At 43.4% G+C, this 20316-nt stretch overlaps 1 long non-coding RNA gene across 1 annotated transcript in view; it reads left to right on the top strand.

The window, feature by feature from the left end:
* Window positions 1-20316, top strand: part of LOC110366182 (uncharacterized) — a 25628-nt gene extending 5312 nt beyond the window's left edge. Inside the window, exons 2-4 of the long non-coding RNA XR_010466054.1 lie at window positions 7087-7243; window positions 13907-14053; window positions 14540-20316. This is a non-coding gene — a long non-coding RNA (uncharacterized LOC110366182). The remainder of the gene's footprint in view (window positions 1-7086; window positions 7244-13906; window positions 14054-14539) is intronic.

Here is a 20316-nt window from a genome sequence, read left to right as displayed (position 1 = left end):
GTTGATGTAAGACACTGATGTAAGAAGAGTGTGGTTTACTGCTGTGTGCTTGCTCTGGTATCCCAGGACACTCACTCGCCATCTCCAGGGATGTACCCGAACAAGCAGCAGTAACTCTGTTGTATTGGGACATGTCAGAATTAGGAAACTCAGAACAAACGAAATGAAGCACTTGGAAACACTGTGACTACAGGTACCTTGCTCAGGTGCTTTGCTGCTTTATTGATGATGTCAAAACTGGTAAGTTTTGTAAGCAGCTTATTCTGTGATGAGAAGGACATCAGAGGAACCCACCTCTCTTTCTCACCAAAAATCTCTTCTCAGTTTGCTTCTCATTCCTTTCTCCTATGTTTAAAACTTTTTTAAAGAATTTATTTATGCTGGGGTATTTATAGAAAAAATGCAAGCATCATCCAAGACACTAAAGCAAACCCATCGCCAAGGCAGCTCAAACATTTCTCTAGAGCTCTGCATGTGTGCCGTTTAAAATTCTCCCACCTACGGTGCTTTCTAGGAGCTGATACTCCTAATGCAAGTATCAGAAACATTTCATCTGCTGGTGCCCAGGTTTTCACAGGCGCTCAGGAAGCTGTTTAACAACGTAGATTTTGAAGTCATGATGCAAGTGCTTATCTCTCAAAATACCTCACAAAAATGTGAAAGAAATTCAGATAAAGTGTACAGCAAGGCAGGGAGAGCATTCAGATCTGGAAAGCACCTTCAGAAGGCTGAAGCTGTCTCCAAATGGCACCCTCAGGGTCACCTGGATTCTGTCCCACTTCAGACTGAAATGCTGGAAAATCTCTGCTGTGGTTTGGCTTGGTTGGGGTTTTGTGTGTGCGCTTTGTGCCTGTTTGGTTTTGTCGTTGTTGCTTCAGTTTTGGTTTGGGGTTTTGGTTTGTTTGGGTTTTGTGGTGGGTTAGTTTGTTTGTTTGTGCTTCGGTGGATTTTCATTTGGTTGGTTCTTTTTAATAATAATTTCTAATGGGTATTAATGTTCCATGCGTGCTCGGAGTGCTGACTGCAGCTGGGTACCTGAAACCCTCTGTTGGGCTGGGAAAGCCCTTGCTCTGGATGATGCACAATTAGCGCAGGAGGAACCCACAGCCAGCATCCAGCGTTCCTGCTTTGTGCCATGTTCTTCATGACAACGTCCTATTTCCAGGCTTGGAGCAGGCAGAGCTGTCACCGCGGTTACGCAGATTGGGACTCTGGTTTGAGCAGGTGGAAAATATTTTCCACCAAAGACACTTTTTTTGCAAATCTTGTTCGTGAATGGCAAGGGCTGTAATTTCTGTTGCGGGTCTGAGGAGATGCTCGCTTATTTATTTTAAGTGTCTAATTTAAAGGTATTTATTTCACATTAGGAGCCTCACTAGCTTTTTCCCCTCTGTTTGCGGTATGTTTGTCCCCACTTTGGAGTTACTCAGGCTGGGTCTGACAACCAGTATGTGGGATGCTTGTCCAGGTGCTGGCAGAACAAACACTGAACAACCGTTCAGCTTGGAGCCTCAGGCATTGCCAGCGCCTGGAGCAGGTTTTGCAGTTAGACTGTCACTTGGATTCTCTCCCTTTCTATTTTAATTGTTGAAAAGGAGGGAGAGAACCCGGTAAGCTCTTCTGTGACCAGCCACCTATGTCTGTGCTCCGGCAGGGGCTCCTCAGCAGCTCCGTTACAGCAAAACCAAAGGGAGCGCACAGCTTCGTCCCAGCCGTGTGCACCCTAATGGTCCCTCTGGTCTTTAATTTGTGCATGGTTAGAAGTGGCTTCTAGCAACACACTTGCTTGCTCGCCTCCAGGGTCTACGCCCTTGGCCATCGGAGATTTTACAATAACTGGATTTGCTCAAGTGTGGGAATAGCCGGAAATAAATTTGCAGGGCAAAAAAAAGGCAGACACAGACATTTATTCATTTTATTAAAAGTAGTAAAAATACAGAATAAATATTTTATCCAAAATACATATCTATAAAATGTGATATAATTTAATTGACACCGTAAAAATAAATTTAGACTGATCTAAACACTCCTATAATCACCATTATCTTTCGAAAAAACCATTAATTCTCCAAGTGGCACATGCCCGGATCCTTACAAATGTTCAGGTGCCAAATTTACACAGATCTAACAAGGTGCAGGTAGAGGAACATCTCAGGACATATTTCTTAGTACTCGTGAAAGATTTTGGGCAGAATGATAAGCACACTAAGTCCAGGTGATCCTGTATACCTGAGTGCAGTGTTCTGTATGCCTTGCTCATAAGTGATATATGTACATGGAAATATGTATATATCAAAGCTTAGGCAGAGTTTAAGAGGTGGAATATTGTGTGATGTGAATTTTGCAGTTCCCTCTCATCTGGCTTCAAAGCAATGGCAAAGCCAGCTCTGTACTAGAAAAGTTTTGTTCTTATATTGATTAATCCTCTTTACTGTAGATGGATATTACAATGTTTTTTCCCAGTATAGCCAAACCAGTTCCCTGAGCTAAATCACCTGTTTCAGCAGCACCAGCTGTCTACTGGTTTAATGGTCTATACACAGGCTCCTGCTCTTCCAGGTGTGTCATTGATAATAACACCCGTTCCGCTGAGGTCATGCAACACCAGCAAAACTTTCCACCAGAAATTCGACCTTAAACCTGAAATTTCTAGATATCCAACCCGTAATGACAAATGCATGCTGTCCCCCCAGCCCTGGTCCGCCCTGGCCTTAAAGAAAAGCAAAGGAAATATATTCATATCACATCTCAATGTATCAGTGTTTATGGCACAGCGTGCGAAAGCCCTGGGGCTCAGCACTGGTTAATGAGGTGTGTGCTGGGAACCAGCTGCTTTTGCTCACATCCTTCTCTATTCATTCTGGCTTTGACTTGGCAGAAGTTAATTTGACCTTTTGTTCTGAGTTGGGCTGGCATAGAGTTAGATTTGTCTGGAAGCTGCGAGGGGACACAGCCAGGACAGCCAACCCAAACTAGCCAAAGGGATATTCCATACATAGGACGTCATGCTAAGTATATAAACTGGGGGAACTGGCTGGGAGAGGGACTCATTGCTTGGGAGCGGGCTGGGCATCGGTTTCTGCGTGGTGAGAGATTGCATAATGTATCCTTCACTTTGTACGCTATTTTTATTATTTAGATCTTCCCTTTACTGTCCTGTTAAACTGTTTATGTCCCAACCCATGAGTTTTACCTTTTTTCCTACAATTGTCCTCCCCATCCTACCAGGGCCGGGGGAAGACTGAGTGAGTGGCTGCGTGGCCCTGGCTGCCAGCAAAACCACGGGGCCTTCTATGAGAAACCCCAAAGTTTTCCGCCAGTCAGGTCCTTCCACAATCCCCTGCACAATTTGCTTTATCGAGCATTTCAATTTTCATCTAGAAACACAAATGACATTCTGCCATCGGTACTTTCAGAGATAACATGCCAAACACGAGCCGGTACCATACCAATAAAACTGAAAGTGTGCCCTGCCAGATCTTAACACAAAGGAAAAGGACTTTTAAAACAAATACACATTTTACTGCTTATTGAAATTTACAGCAATTCTAGAAACTTATAACTCTACGCTCTTTGGTTTTTTGATGCTTTTCGGATGAATGTCATCAGCTTTTCTATGAATATTGTTGCACTCTTTCTTTCTGTATCACATTGCCCCTGAAAAGTTAATCGAGAAAATGAAATTACTTAGTATTTAACCCTTATGTAGAGCTTTTTCATTTTGAAATCCTTTTATAAATGATCTGATTTTCCTTAAACCTTATATATGCTGATTATGCATACAAATCCTCATTTTAGATGTGGGTCAAACTGAATACTAGAAAAAGGGAGGGGTAGAAACATGAAATAATGCCAGGTTTTCTTCTTCCGTGTACTCCACACAAGTGAGTACACAAATTATTCTCTCTTGTGGACGCAGGGGTTTAGTTATGAATTATGGATGACATTTTATTACATCGCTCCTGCATGATCTGTGTTAGACAAGAAATCAGTTCCTACCTCTTGTGCCAGGCTTGGTGTTAGTGATTGCTTCAGCCTTCTGAATTTTTGGAAAAAAGCACTGTATTTTTCCAGAGCTGGATTAGTCTTGAGCTCTTCTGTTCCTTCAAAGATTGCACTCACACAATTCACATCCTAAGATGGAAGAAACAGTGAAACACATGTTATACAAGAGTCTGCAACTATGAACTACAATAAGCTCACTAAAAACCCTCTTGAGTTACGTCCAGCTGCCTGGGTGGCAGATGAATTGTTACTGACTTTTGGGCTCGTGTTTGCAGATGCCTTTGGCAAACGGACTTAACTGATGTGCACACTTCTCCACTCTGCAAGCAGAAACCTGGCAATGATAGTTTCTGCTAGTGTATATCTTGTAGCGTCCAGATGAAGGGTATAATTAGCCAAAGACTTAGTCCTGTCTCCTCTGCAGCCATCTGAAGATCAGTTTGATTTCTTACATCTGCTCGTGCCAGCAGATAATTATGGTTTATGTGTTCAGTTTGGATGCAAGATGTTTTCTGGCCCAGAAACTAGAACTATCTGAGCATGAGAGAAAGAAAATATATGAACCTGAAGCTATACCAGATGGAAACAGTTCATAGAGAAGTGTAATGGGACAAAGTGATGAAAAACGAAGCAAAAACTAATCTGTGGAGGTGAGAAGCACTGCGGAGAGCTGCTGAAGGCTGGTGTAACACCTGTGACCTTCTTGACCAATGTGTGGTCTCCTGATGGTCATTCCTGGATGCTGTGTGACGGGATGATCACTTTTCCCATGCCCTTGCCCGGGAAGCTGCTTTGCTCCTGCCGCAGCCCAACAACAAGCACAGAGACCCTGGAAATGTGTCTGATATCTCTGTCCGGAGTGCAGGTGAGAGCGAAGCAGCTCTTCTCCCCAGATTCTGGGTCTGTTTCCCCTATTAAAACCTCAGGGTTAAACCCAGCCCAAGCCCCAGCCTGAGAGCAGAGCTCTTCCAGATGGCACCCAGAGAGAAGTGACAGAGCTGGGAGCTCAACACCTAATTTACAAGGAATGGGCTGGATTTGTCACCCAAAAAACCCCCCATCCTCCTGTAACTTACTTATGGCACAAATCTAAATTATTCTGCTCCTTCAGTAAATGAATGACTCAGATTGCCATCCCACAAATAGCCATCCGGCCACCATGTCATCCCAAGAGCTCTGTGCTGGGCCGTGATCTCATGTGGAAATCAAGTTTCCAGTCGATACACAGCAGAAAAAAAAGCCTCATTGGCAGCATCGGCATCAAGAGGCCGTTGTTTAAAGTCCATTTGCAAAGAGCCTTTACAGCGGCGAGGAACAGGAGAAACTGATTGGAGATGCAAACACATAAAGGGGAATTTGATCTTTGAGAGGCTGAACCCGTGGCCAGGCGGTGGCTGCCGTCCTGTTCTCAGGGCACCAACAGCATCCTCCAGACAAGATGTGGTGACAACGATGTCACCCCTTTACTGATGGTAAAGGTACAAAAAGCCATTTCTAAAAGCAGACTAGACGAGGTGGACTAAAAAGAAGCGTTTTTGCAGGTGGACAAGCAAGAAATGTGGATAAGTTTGTTCTTTCCTTTTTAACATTAATTTAAAAAGCTAATTCAGAAAATCTGTGTGTGTGTTTTCTGCAGCAGATTTACAAAAGTGTAGAACAAGAATATTTGTTGGTTTTGGCTACTTTTATATCACAGCCTATTTTTCTTGGACTCAACATTTGATTGTTTGTAGTAACATTTTATATATTACAATAACATTTAATATCTTTAATAACACTTTATATCTTATAATAGCTACATTCAAAGTAATTGTTTGCTCTTAAATAGAGTATTTTAGGAGATAACAATTTCAAAACTATCTCAATTTCCAATGGCTAAGTTTATGAAAAAGTTAATGTTATTTTAGAGAAGGAGTTTTACTTACATCTATATTGTCTGGAGTTTCAATCCTCGCAATCTGAAAAATAAGATATTAACTAAGCCTTTCAGATATCATCATTATCAATCCTAATAAATAGATTGTTTGGCTTTCAAAAAAGTTAAATACTCAACAAGAGCACTCAGTATATAAAGTTTTAGATTAGGCAAGTGGAAATTGGATTTACCTGAATGTCCTTTGTCACCGAGTCATACATTTGCTCCAATAAAGTCAATAATTCAGCCATGCTGCTGATCGGGGGAGCAGCAGAGACGCCGGCAGCCAGGAGCAGCAGGTAGAGATGGATCTTCATCCTCCTGATGTGCTCAGCGAACCTCGATGTGCTCCTGGACCGGCGCTCTGCCATTTTATGGTCTCTCTGCAAGAAACTAACGGTTTAGACTGATTTTGGAAACTGATAGGAAAAAAGGTCATCTGTTGAGACTTTCTGGAAAGAAAGGTTCCAGTAAATTTGGTGTTGAAGCTTGGGGCAGACTCCTTAACCAATCAACGTTTCCACAGAAGTAATTAGTAAAGATAGAAGGACATGGCCTTTCAATTTTGGAATCAGTAAAACGTAGAATGCCTCAAAGCCTGACCAAGCAGTTGTTGTTGCCACGGCACTTCTCTAGAAATCAGAGTTTCTTTGATAACAATGTGCAATCTTCTGACATACAATAGGAAAAAGACTGTGGTATAAGAGGAAAAAACCCAAGTGGACTGCTGCCTAGAAAGGAAAAATGACAGCTTTTGTGCAACACTCGTGGAAAAATTGTGTCAGAATGCAGGTATTCTGTAAGAATTAATTAATTGACAGCTGGAGAAGCCGCTGCCCTGGGGTACCTGCAGGAGCAGGAGTGTGACCGTGGGGATGGGCACCGAGAAGTGGCTCCTGCTGGGTGGAGAAGGAGGGATGCAGGATGCTCCAAGCGTGTCGGCCTGACCCTGCGGGTGCATTCACGGCCAGGGAATTGATTTTGTGCTGGGATGCTTGTGCTGGGAGCTGGCAGGGGGAAGCCCCCTGGGTTTGTGAGGGTCATGTGTAATGTCTTAATTAATTGAAGATGTTATAGCTTGTTATCTGGCCAAATTAGCCATCACAGTAACTTGTGTTTCCCTCTTTCCTGGAAGGTGAAAACAGTCCTTTTTAATTTCTTTTCAGAAAGAATGGTGTCATTTTTCAACAAGTGCTGTCACTTGCGTTTTGCTGGTGGTGACAGCATCCGCGGTCCAGCCCCGGCCCTGCTGGGCAGGAGCAGCTCTGCCAGCCCCGCTCTGCTCTCCTGCTGGCCCACAGCCTGATGCCGCAGCCTTTACCAGTAAGTGCCTCGATATCTCAATACTTTGAATTGGGGAAGTCAAGAGTCAGTGGTTGCGTGGCTCAGCTCAAGATAACCTGCGAGCTGATGGCTGCCCACTCTACTATCCCCAGTTTGTCATCTCTGACAGGAACAGGGTTGGTTCTTCTCGTGCTTATCTGTAGAGATTTCTCCCCATGCAGCTCCAAGGATCATACCCTGGGTGAACAGGGACCCTGCACCAGTGCTGCACTGGGAGCTCCATGGAGAACCTGCCCAGCACTACTAGTCACCCTTGGGCTGAATTTGTCAGTTGTGCAGCTCAAAACATTAAGCCCTGCTCTTGATCTGCTGTGTTTTTCAGCTCGTTTCTTTTGGCCTCCCACAAACTCATACTGGTTTTTCAGCAAACCTCCTTGGGAGCTTGCAAGCCAGGCTGAGGTTGAACCCACCACTGGAGACATCGGTGAACAACCTGGGTTTGAATTGCTGCAGAACCGCAGGCTCGGCTGGGAAATCCCTCTGTTTCACCTTTTTCTCAGCCAACAGTCGGTTCCCATCGCTGCTGTGAGGGGTCGCCCACAGAGCCGCCTGCCGCTGTCCCCCGCTTTGGGTGTCTCTGCGCTGGGGTGGCTCATTGCAGTGAGCACATCTGTCTGTCTGCACTTCTGTTCCCAGCCAGCACAACTGCCAACAGATTTTGTGTCTCAGGCCTTTCCTTTTCCCTTGCGTTCAGGATTTCTGACCACCTCTGCAGAACCCTAATGCTGTCCCAGAATCTTGTATGAACTGTATGTTTTGTTTTGTTGTCTCCCTTGGCAAATTTTTGGGGTTTTGTGTGTTCAGGGGATAATTCACAGTTCTCAAGAATTACGGGGTTTTTTTGTTGCAGTGCTAGAGAAGGTGGCCCTGAAGTGGCACACGGGAACCAACGAGCTATCAAAAGCTACTGTCACCTTTGTATCTTTTTGCTGCCATCATTAGCTGGAAGCTGCAACTGTTTGCAGTAGCAAGTTTTGCTCCTTCATCTAGATAAGCGTGAAGTTACGATGCTCAGATAAGGCTTCTTTACTGGTGTGAGTACAAAACGCAGCATGGATTTGGTGCAGTGGCTTGTGCCTCTCTAGCCTGGCAGGCTGGTAAAAGAGGAAATTTCTGAAAATCAGGGAGCAGACTTCATTTCCTAGACCGTCTTCCCCCTGAAGATGGAAAAGGCTGCTCGAAGCCGCAGGTCCCAGGGGAGGCGGAGGACATGGTGGGAGCAGCACTGCAGGTAATGCTCTGGGTGCCCTGGGGGGAGGAACCCTCTGTGATTATCCCCCAAGATGTCAGGAGCAAGTGGGGTGTCCAAGGGGTGTCCTCTCCCACCCCAGCGCTGCTGGCCAGGGCGCACAGCCCACGGGCACCGTCGAGGGGATGCTCAACGGTGTGTGGGCATTTTGGTGGTAAATGGGACGAATGTGTGGGGGTAAAAGGAGCCCTGGGGCAGAGTGACATTTGTGACAGACTCTGCCTTGTGTCCTTTTCCTCCCTTATCTGAAAGGGCAGTCTAGATGTATGAGGAGATCGTGAGGCTTTGGAGACCATATCTCGTGTTTTAAATCCTCCTTAATGAATGGGCAGCTTTTGACTAATGTAATCTCGCACATGGAAACTACATTTCATCAGTTAACCTCAGTAGTAAATGTTATGTTTCATTTATTAAAGATAAGTGTTTCCTGGGCACCTCTGAAGTGGCTGCAATGTTCCACCTAAGCAGATGCTCTGTGGCCCCATATGGATTTCATCTGCAGCCAGTGCCACATATTTGGCCACATAAAGAGCTGCAGCTGTGGTTTGTGGGAACCCGTCCTGATCAGCTCTTCTCTCCGCTCCCAGCACAGTGGTTCTGCTCAGGACCACTGGGGGGCTTCGTCAAGGTTTAAGGCAAGGCGGCAATAAACCATGGCAGACGCTCCCTGTTATCCCCTCACTTCCCGCCACCCCTTTCCTATAGATCGGAAAGATGATTGGAAAGAGAAGAGGAAAGGAAGAGAGACCTAGACTTCAAATTGGAGAGTTTTAAAGGGTTTTACTAATGCTACTAATAAATAGAGAATATATATACAAAACTAATCTCAAGTGCTGGCTGTGGAGTTGGTGTCACTTCAGCAGCGGAGCTGGGTGTGCGGAGCTGGCGGCTCCAGCAGGTGCAGCTCAGGCTCCTGGAAGTCATGGGTGGGACTTCATGGCAAACTGGAACCTGGCTGCAGGGCCATGGTCAAAGAGAGCTTGACCCTTGTGATCACCCTCTTATACAGGGGGTACGATGATTATGGGATGGAATACTTCCGCTGGTCCGTTCTAGTCACCTGTTCCATCCACCCCTCCTCAAACACGCCCCTCTCTCAACGGAATGTGGGAAAACTTATCAGTCTTTCTTGGCTACCATAGTAATAAACCTAAACATGAGCTTCTTCAGCACTCTGTTGATCTTCTTATCAGCACTGAGTACAGCGTCTGAGGAAAAATATGCAGGCTAAAACTCAGAAAATACAGCCACCTAGAAGAACTTGGTTGAAAGAAAAATCACTACAAGAAAATCAGTCTTGTTTTTACGAAACCAGGTCAACTATGTATGTACTTACTGCATGTCATTTAAGGGCATATTACCAAATGCACCACAAAAGCATGGAGAATTTTACATGCAAGGAATAACCAAGGCTTATATTTTCACAGATTTTCCCTTTTTGAGCACAATGTGTTCCGTAGCAAGAAACGCCAGGCTTTGCCATCTCCTCAGTGGTGTTAAAGGCACCTGGAAGAAAAGAGAAAATGTTGGCCAGATGACCTTGACTTATTTGCAGTCCACTATTGCTGCTGCTTTAATGTGAGCCAGGGCAGAACTTTTCCAGTAGGAGAGGAGAGCAGTGCAGCTCCTGCCCGGCACTGGCCGCTGCCACCGGTGGAACACCGCCAGATGCCACCCTAGGCCCAGCTTAGCTGAGCTGTTGCACCATATGGGACACTTCCTATGGAGAAAATGAAAAGCAGAAGACAAGAGGAAAGGAAGATGACCCAGAAGAGCAGCTGTTGCTCAGGACTCAGCCAAAACTAATGGAAATGCAGACGTCACCTGCTGCTCACTCTGCAGCAAAGCCATGGCCACCGGTCAGCCCAGGCTGTACTAAAAGCTTTTCAGTGTCATGGGAAATGTCAGGGGGAATAGTAGCCAGAATAGCTAAAAATCTAAACAATTATCCTGTAACTCCCTGAAGTGCCAAGGCAGAGGAGCAGCAGTGGGACTGTCACCTCTTCAACCCCAGCAATTCCTTCCGAAACCTTTGGCACCTCTGCTGGTTTCTGAAATCCTTTGGCTTCCCTACATAGAAAATGAAACTGGTAGTAGCTTGGAAACCTGTGACCACAGCTCTTTCAGCTTAAACAATTTGGTATATTGGTCTGTAGTTTTGTGTTCCTTCATTTTCTGATTTTTATCGTGGAAGCGATGCGCTGGGTTTCAATTCCCGCACCACACGTGATGCTCTGCAGAAGGAACCTGCCCTCCGCATCCAGCCAGAGACCTTCCCAAGGGCTGCATCTGCCCGAGTTGGATATTTTTTGCCTATACATCTTGAAAATTAAAGCTTTAAAGCTTTTCCTCTTCACTCGCAGCAAACAGCATTGTGCATATTAAATGTGAATATGCAGGGTTGCACAGGCAGCCTCAGAGCTGCCTCTGCTCTTGTACGTCCAGCCCTTCCCTCCCAGCGCTCCTGGAAACCTCATTTGTGCGCCTTGATGTCTCTAGCTTGAAACATCACCTTTCCTTTCGCTGCTGAAATGGCTTTTCAATAGGTTGGCCACATCACATATAGGTGATGCATCACACCAAAAAAATCAATTTCTTCCATTTGGGGTATTTTAGAATGCTCCCAAGGACCCTAAATTTTCTTATCCTGGTACTGGTATTCCTGAAGAGCAGATATCATAAAATGAGAATTACAGGTGCTCCAAACTCTTTTAATCTGTAAAATGTTTTCGGAAGAGCAAAATGGAAAGAAAACAGGTTTCCCTGTGCTCTGCCATGCACAGACAGACCCAGCGCAAGGCAATGTGAAAGAAAAGGGAAAAATATGCTTGTAGGTATGAGCTGATCTCTTCTGCTTAATTAGTTAATTAAGCTCCAGTGTGGCCTTTTGAGCAGTCAGCAGCACTCATCTGTGCTTGTCTTGGGAGGTTTAGCCTGGCATGAGCAATATTGTCCCCACCAGTACGTAAGTCACATTCCAGCTGACAATTCTAACGTGTTTCAGCATACGTTGGTATGCTAAAGACAGGTGAGTGCTTAGGGTGACCTGTAGTAACGTTACAGTCACTCAGCAACAGTTGTTTGAAAGATTTTGTTTGTTTGATTAAGATTATATCATTTCTGTATAGTGGTAAAACTCTGACTTTGCTGCTAGTTTTTCAGCTTCATGCAGAAAGCTGGAATGAACCATAAAAGGAAAAAAAAACCGGATGCTTTCTGCCTTGAATCCATTTTAGCAGTTGTGCCTCATTTATGGCAATTTGTGAAAGCCATCGTTAGGGTCATTAATCGCTGCTCTGGACCGGGTTTCCCGGCTCGCGGCACCTCCATGGATGCTCTGTCCCTCCTCGAGGTACCTTCCTACCCTTGGTCCTGGCAAAATTCCATGTTTTACTGTTGTCTGCTCTTGCTAAACCTCGGCAGTGACTAACGGCACAGGCACCGCTGTCCTTTGTGCTTCCGCTTTACCACTGTGTTTGTTCGCCCCGTTAATGTTTAGTAGTTTCACAACCCAGTGCATTAGCCATGGTCACACTGCTAATAACAGTGTATGGTTTCATCCTGGCTTTTCTCAGTTACTAAGACGGAAAACACTTTGCTGTGCAGCCTTTCATTTCTTTACTTGTCACATCTTTTCTCTCCGTTATGATCTTGCAGGTTCCTGGGATGTAATTATGCTCTAGTACTTATTAATGTCATTTACTTCATTAGCAATTCAGAAAATATTCTGCCAATTTTCAAGTGTCTGCAGTAGAGCACATTAACAGATCCACCTTCTAACCTGCATTTTTTAAATTTCACTCGCATAGTTTTATTCAAGCCTTGACATACACTTTAGTTACTATAGCGCACAAACCCACAACAGAATTAACAATTTCAAGTTCTTTTATTCGTTATCACTTTGAATGTTATCACTCTTTACAAATAGAAAAGCTCTGTATAAATAAAATAAATATGTCAATACCTGCAATAAGACATAAATATCATATTCTATAAAACATTCACGTTAAAGTTGGGCAGCTTTGCAATAAGCCGCCGGAGCCGGCTCTAGTGTTGGGTTAAAGGTGTCTCCCCAGGTTGGGTGCCCAGCACCCATCAGCGGGACTTCCGACAATCCTCCTGCAGCTTTTGGAAGAACCGTTTATAGAGTCGCAGGGCCCTCTGCGGGGACACCTCTGTCATCTGGCAGGGACTGCTGCTCCCAGGGTTCTAGAATAAGAATAGTCATCATCATCATCAACATCATACCAGGTAATAGTGGTGATAAGGGAGAGAATAAGAAGAGCATCTTGCTGCGGAGCTGCCAGTGGCTGCTCAAGGTGATATTTAATCAGAAGGAAAAAGGTAGATATTGACAACTGAAGGGAGATAAGACTTCTGAGCATCAGGAATGCCTCCTCCTGCCTGGCTCTGCTCGCGGCCATGGGGCTTTGGGCCTTTTCTGGTTGATCTCCTGGCTAATGACAAGGTCAGGGCTTGTCTAAGGGTGACGCATCTTTTAGAAAACTGCATCTTGCATCCAGACTTTATGAATTTCAGGTAAGCACTTGCTATAAAACCATTGTTGAGCAGCAGCCGTAACGTGCAAAAGCGCGAAATTAAGAGTGCACAGAGACACTATCAAAATTTCGCTACTGATTTTGTTTGACAGGGATGCTGAGTTGCCTAATTTCATATATTTCAAAAACAAAGGAGCAGTCCATTCACAGTAATTTCATCTTTTTACCTGTTCAATCACTATAAATAACTGACAAGAAACTTACTGTGCGTGTTTTATTTAAAGTCGATAGTATGCGGCCCATATTTTGCTCCATCAGAGAAACATGTTTCCTCATCTGACCACTCTTGGCGTGACCTTTCAGCCAATCTACAGTGCTTTCGAGGTGACAGGAAACATGGTTGCACTAAAAAAATAATCAAACAACAGCAAGATTATATTCTGCTAAATGGGCTAAATTTTATCTTTCAATACATTCAATAACTGCATGCACAGCAGAAATAGAAATTGCCCGTTGTCTACTCTATCTCTGTACAATTAGGGAAAGGAGTACTTTCCTGTGTTTTCTGGGATTTGATGATAATCTACAGCAGGAGAGATAAAAAAACATATAACATTAAAAAAATGTAAAGGAAAAACAGGGAAAAGAGTTGTGAAAGAGGAATAATGTCCATTGGGGTTGTAATTTTATCACAGTGAGCTGCCTGGGGAGGTGATCTGCTCATTGCCTTTCACAGCCGCCCTCTCCATGCAGAAGGGCTTCCACTGTCCATAAAGTGCTGCTCCTCACCTTCTTTAAAGTTGCAAATTCTAAACATTTAATTGTTTTCCTCAAAAGATAAGGCCTCCCAATAACAGGCTGCCTCTTGGTTATTTTCCGTGAACCTTTTTTCAGTTCACAGAGCCTGAGAAATCTGCAGACCACAGGCTGAAAACCACCGACGAACACGGCAGCGTGCAGTAACCTGTGCAGATCGCTTCCTTCGGAGACCAGCTCCATCGTGCTGTGTCGCACCCACCCACCTCGGCCGTTTGCCCAGAGGTAAGAACATTTCCCCGTGTTCAGGGATCTCCGCTGGAAAAGGCAGCAGGTCCCGTTCAGGGTCTGCACCTCTGACGGTAACGCTAGAACAGCCCCAGCACGAAGGTCCCGAGGAGCTGGGGGTGTAACTGAGTCCCAGACACCCTCTCAAAATTGGTTTATTCCCATAAAGTTTGCATAAAGTTTCCATAAAGTTGACTTTGATGGAGTTGCTCATGAACATACCCTTAGCACATGTACCCCTTTTTTGTGAGATTAGTCTTTTTTATTAGTCTGACTCTCAAGATCTGCTGCAAAGCATCATCATTTTCCAGTCAGTTAACAACAGCAGTAATCCAGAAGCTTTAAAGTCTTACCTGAAATCTCCCAGAAGGTACTGGAATAAACATCTAGAATTTTAAGAAAGAAAATAGTGTTAGAAGGTATTTCTCTTCTCAGCGACTGCCACATTGTTAAGCATCTCAAAATACGTATCTTCTTCATCAGGTTTTCTATTTCTGCACTTCCTTTGGGGAAACAATTACAGCACCAGCCGCTGATACTCGGTGCCTGCAGCATCTCAAGCTTAACAAACAAAACACAGGCCATGCAAACTAGAGCTGAAACTGGTCCAACCTCGGTTTTATACTTCCATCAAAAGAACTGCAGAAAATGACAAAGAAAATATCACGACCCACCTCCTTGCTTGCAAGATTCACTAGATCTTTGAAGTTCTTTTGAAATTCTTCTATTGTGCTGCCCAGTGAGCCAGAGAAGCAGGTACTCAACAAGAAGATACAGAGCAACAGCATTTTTGCTTCCAGGAAAGCCACCTTCGATTTATGCCTTTTTAACGCCACGCGCTGCCTATATATACCCATGTACACCTTGAATATTAAATCAAAGGGAAAGATTTCTCACATAGGAAAAGGCAGAAGACCTTGGTGTGAATGATCAGAGGCGCTGTGGGATGCCTCAGTGGGGACAGGTTGGGGGTTTCCTTCCTTCTGACATCAAATAAGGGGAAAATACCTTTCTAGATAAGAGATGTCATTTTCTTACATGATATCAAAAGCTCATCACAGGAAATAGGAGTATTCCTTGTGTAACACACATTTTATGTGGTTCTATTCTTATTTTTGCATCACGTAATCAGATAAACAGAGATCTGGAAACCTGAGTGCTTCTTACATTCCACTCGGAAATAAGACATCCCTTGTTCAATCAGATTTTCTAACATAAACTGCAGTTCTAGGTGTAGTAAAAATTAGTGAGAAATTCTTAGGCATACACAGACCCTAAGACCACTTAATGAATTTGATTCTTTAGCCTTCTTCCTTCACCTGTTCTGTGAAATTCAGCTGGGAAAAGCACGGGTTTAATTAGCAATAACCAAATGTTAAAAGCACAGTAGACATTAGTAGTAGAAATCAGCAGTCCTGGCATCAGTGAAAACCTTGTTTGAACTTCAAGAAGCCCTTCAGCGTTAGTGGAAAAACTCCGTGTACTGAAAAATATGTGTAAATGGCTAAAATCTACTTTCAGATGCCTGGCAAGCGCTTGTGAGAGGGGAATAGTCACTCACTAAAAGGTTACAATTTTCCAGCAAAATCAGAGAGATCACTCAACAATGTGTGAAGAAGTCATCTGGTTTTCCACAGCTACCTGCTCGAGAGTCACAGAAGCAAAGGAGACCTTGTGCACATCAAATCATTAATTTCTCAATACATAATTTTATGAACAGATCTGTTTAAGTAGATCTGCTCAAGTCTTGATGAAAACGTTGCCAAACAAAGCTTTTAAATATTTTTTTTATTTAAAATAAAATACCGTTCTTTTCCTGAAATTCAGCAAAGGAAGTGTAGCTAGAGGTTGAAAACCAACCAACCAACCAACCAACCAACCAACCAACCAACCACTCTTGAAAGGATCTTTTGCTTCGAACTGAAAAAGCTCCTGACAAAGCTTTTAGCAGTAGGCTCACAGAGCTCCCTATTGCCAGAGCACATCCAAAGAAACACAAGGTCCCAAGCTGGAAACGTTTGGATCCTGGAAGAGCACAAGGGGAGCAGCACAACATAGATTTACATTCCTCTGTAGAAATCCGCACTTGACGGCCCTTCGAAACCGGGCGCTGAGCGAGGGCGACTTTTGCCCGAGCCGCTATGGCCACTCTTTCCCAGACGGAAAGGGATAAAAAGCATCTGTGATGAACTAGGCAGAAGAGAAGCAGGTGTGCTGAAAGGTTTCCCTCTCCCACAGTGTGCATGTAAGGCAAGCGTTCTGTTATCTTTCACAAATAGTGGTAGTTTTGTTAAAAATTGTTGACATGGAAATTAGCATCAATCCCTTCCAGCTCAGGACATACAGTGATTTTGGGATTCTATGTCTATCACATCATATGTTAACAGAGTATATATTTTATTATATTTAATAAGAATTAAAGGAGTAAAGGTTTCTTGCTATATTGGCCAATGATCTAATCTTTCTGCGCTGTCACCACCATCTGAATCACCAGCAATGCCTCAATGGCTCATTCTGAAACAACGAAAAATTTTGTCCCAAACTGATCATACCCATGGTGTCATAGCACCCAGGTGTGATCTGGGAGTGGAACAAGATGCACGTGATCTTTAATAATGGAAGACTTCTGTCCATCATTCATGGATAGAACCACGGCAATCCTTGTGTCACAGTATCAAGTCTTGTAGAATTTGAATAAAGAAAGAATTGTGACATTATGGGAGGTATGTGGGAGTAGAATGGAAAAAACGTATTAAGGCAACATAGGATAAGTGTCTCCCAGTAAAATGCCATTCAGCCAACTGCCACAGAAACAAATGAGATCAATATGTAAGATGCCATTTCCCGGCCAAGTGCAAATACCTTGTCTGTAAGACTTTGTATCCATACTTACGATAAAATCTATATTCCCCATATTCTCTGTGAAGCAACTTAGACTAGTGAAGGCTGGCTCTTCAGGTGTGTTGGCCTTTAGAACAAGTTTGGAAAGAAGCACGTTAAAGACAGAAGTCCATGGTAGAATAAGACAAAATGTAATCTCGATTGCTGTAGGTGCTTCGTGCCAGAGTGACCAGATATCCTGGTTTGACAAAAGAGTTCATCCCGTAAGGAGACAAGGATCCTAGTACTGAGATTTAGTAAAGCACTGTATCAAACGATAACGTATTGGTTCATCTAGAGATGAGAAATTGTTAAGGCAGATGGGTTGGACTCAATCACCTTAAAGGTCTTTTCCAACTTAAATGTGATGAATAATTCACTGGGCTATGCTAAGGTTAGTGTTGAAAGGTAAGTTATTAGACTGAAGTAGGTAATTAATGAAAGGCCTCAAGATGTAGCCTCTGTCCTAATGTCATTAACAACGTTGTTGACAAGCTGAACAAAGCACTCAGACAGCGGAAGAGCTTGACTTGATTAACTAGGAAAGTAAAGGCTGAGAATGTGTGCAGTCTCTAAACAGATCGAGAGATAAGAGCAGGAAGAAGATCTCTCAAAGACAGGACAACGTTCAGACAAATTCAAACGGGGAACCCTCCAGTCTCCAAATGTTTAGGCTGGAAAGAAAAAAGTTCGTAACTGTCAGTTGTTCTTCTAATGTTCCAGCCAGTTTTACAAAGGAGCATTGGCAGATTTCTAGAAGGAATGACATGACAATGCATGTTGCAGGAGGCTGGAAACAGTGACACAGGTAGTTCTTTCTGATCCTCATCTTTTCACGTTCATACTTTCACATTCATAGATTTATATACTCTGAAAGGCTGATAATCGTGCTGAGTGGCAGCCAAAGGAGACAGATCACAAGTGAAGAAATCATTCCCGCTAAACCATCCTGCAGAAGCATGAACACTGCTTTAGAGAACGGATTTCATATTGGCGGGAAAACACTTTCTGTGAAACAGAAAACTCTTACCAGAAACAATGCCAATAATCAAGTCCTAATCAATGACTTCTGGAGAATATTCCAGAGGTCAGACTGGTTGCAGAGTCAGGACATGGTCTGTGCATCATTGGAACATGGAAAAGTGTTGGCATCGAGAAAGCAGCAGCAATAGAGGCTGATGGCATCGTGTTCCTGAGCAACCAAGCCATGACCAGGCAGCTGCAGGGCAGGAGACAACACACAACTGGAGCATAATCCAGTGTCATCTACCCAGAGGAGTTGTAATTGCTTCTGAAAGATGCGTATTAATTTTATCTTTGATTTCGGCAATATTCTTACAGCCTGCTGTGATAGTAATGTCTCAGTGAAGCCAATAGCAACTTCTTTTAGTCTCAAGATCTGTGGTGACTGCAGCTCATGTTTTGTGAACCTTTTTTACGCTCGTAAAAAGTAGGATTATCACCAGACTACGAGCACAGAGAAAGCCTGAATTGTTAGCCACAAAACCACCTTCTGGCTGCCAGCTTATGATAAGGTCTAGACTAACTTCATCTAACATGTCTGTGTTAACTCACTTTAATTACAGATGATGCTGAGACTGAGCACAAAGGGCTGTTTTCCAAATTTTGCCTCTGTCAGCTAATCATGAAGTTGACCTGACACAAGACCGGCTGTTTTGTTTCCCTTCATTCTCGAAGAACAGTAATGGATCTAGGATAAGAAAGTTCTGAGGAAGGGGCAGTCCTCTGTTTTCTTGTTGGTTTGTTTGTTTTCTTCTGGTTGGGCTTTTTTCTAAGTGGAAGATGAATAGGGGCTATGGATCATAGAGGAAAAGTCGCTTCTTGCAATGGATGTGGGAGAAGATCGGTACCAGAAGGAGTCTATGGGCCTTAGAATTAAATGAACTTGAGCAGCCAAAGGGAGAGATTATTTTTCCAGCCTCCAACCAACTGGAACCTTCCTACAGTCCCCAAAACTGCTTCAAAATTCTGCTACTCCTTTCCAACCTCTTTGTAGACCCCAAAGCATCTACGAAGTGTTGAGTAACTGATGAAACGGCGCCCAATGGCATTGGTGTGCAGTAGCTGGAGTCTGCAGACCAGCTCTTCTAGGTCTGGTGATATGCAGCTCTTGACCCACTTTGTTATCCTTATGATGCCCTATTAGGTGACTTCTTAATGTGCTTTGTGCGTGTGATTATTATTAACAACATTATTTGGTGATCGAAAATTGTGAGAGATTGACTTTCTCATTATGGAATTAAAGGTCGGTTGCAAAACTCCAGATGTGGCTTAGAATTTTGGACTTTCCTAATGTCCAGAATTTTTCCAGGAGAGACTGGAATATTGAAAATATTTAATTACCTATGCTAAGATCATAAATATCAGAAAATGAGTGATGTTAAGAGCTTATGTTTTCATGGTACACAGAAAAGGAGAGACGATGGTTGAGGACTTGACCAGGAACAGCCGAAGTTTTTTATACTGCAGGAAAAGTGGTGATTTCCCCTTTCCCTGTTTTCTTCAGAGCAAGAACTAACTTACAGATTTTAAAGTGATTTAAACTTCTGCTTCCTCATCCTCGTGAACATCGATAGCAACAACAGCTCTTGCAGCACAGTTTCTGCCATTATATCCAATAATGGACATGCATGTTAACCCTTGATTTCCTGCTTAACTTTTTCAGATGTGTTGTTTTGTGCCAATTTTGTGACTCCTTGTTTTGCTCTTGAGAGCAGGATCTGTATTATACCACCTATCAAGTGGTATAAAACATGCACCCTTGCTAAAAGTGTTAAATCTGTTTTCATTTTTTCTCTTGTTTCCTCCTACTTTTCTTAAAAAACATAATTCAGACTTAGCATTGTGCCTAAGAAAGCATGTAAAGCAGGTGGACTTAGTGGCCAAAAACTGCATGAAACTTCTACTACATTATGTAGTGATTTCCCTTCAGATACAAATACGAGGCATTTATGAATGCTTCCTAATTTAATTAGGAAAATGAATTTTAATTTGGGTTTATTTCCAGATTATGAGCGTTGCTAAAGTCGCTCACCTAGAGGCATGAAGTTGCATTTGCTCAGCCGCTGTTGAGCTGCCTGTGGAACAACGGGAGCTGTTTGCATTTAATGTGAAAAGTGGCCGCAACTTGATTTCACATTTTGCCGCATCCAACAACATTCACTTTGAAGCAAGACAACTGTCAGTTCACAAGACAGATTTTCAGCCAATGATGAGCAAATAAAAAAAGCAGGATAGATAATGGAAGTAGTATTGTTTCTTTACAAACAGCTTGTATCCTGTTTCCAAGAACGTTTGCAGGCAGGTGTAAAATGTGGGAAAGAAGACTATATGCTGTTAAATAAAACATTTCTACTTAA

The sequence above is a fragment of the Columba livia genome, chromosome 14 (genome assembly GCF_036013475.1).
Source record: "Columba livia isolate bColLiv1 breed racing homer chromosome 14, bColLiv1.pat.W.v2, whole genome shotgun sequence".
Classification (NCBI taxonomy): domain Eukaryota; kingdom Metazoa; phylum Chordata; class Aves; order Columbiformes; family Columbidae; genus Columba; species Columba livia.
The sequence above is the reverse complement of the archived record's forward strand: the minus strand, read 5'-3'. Positions and strand labels throughout refer to the sequence as shown.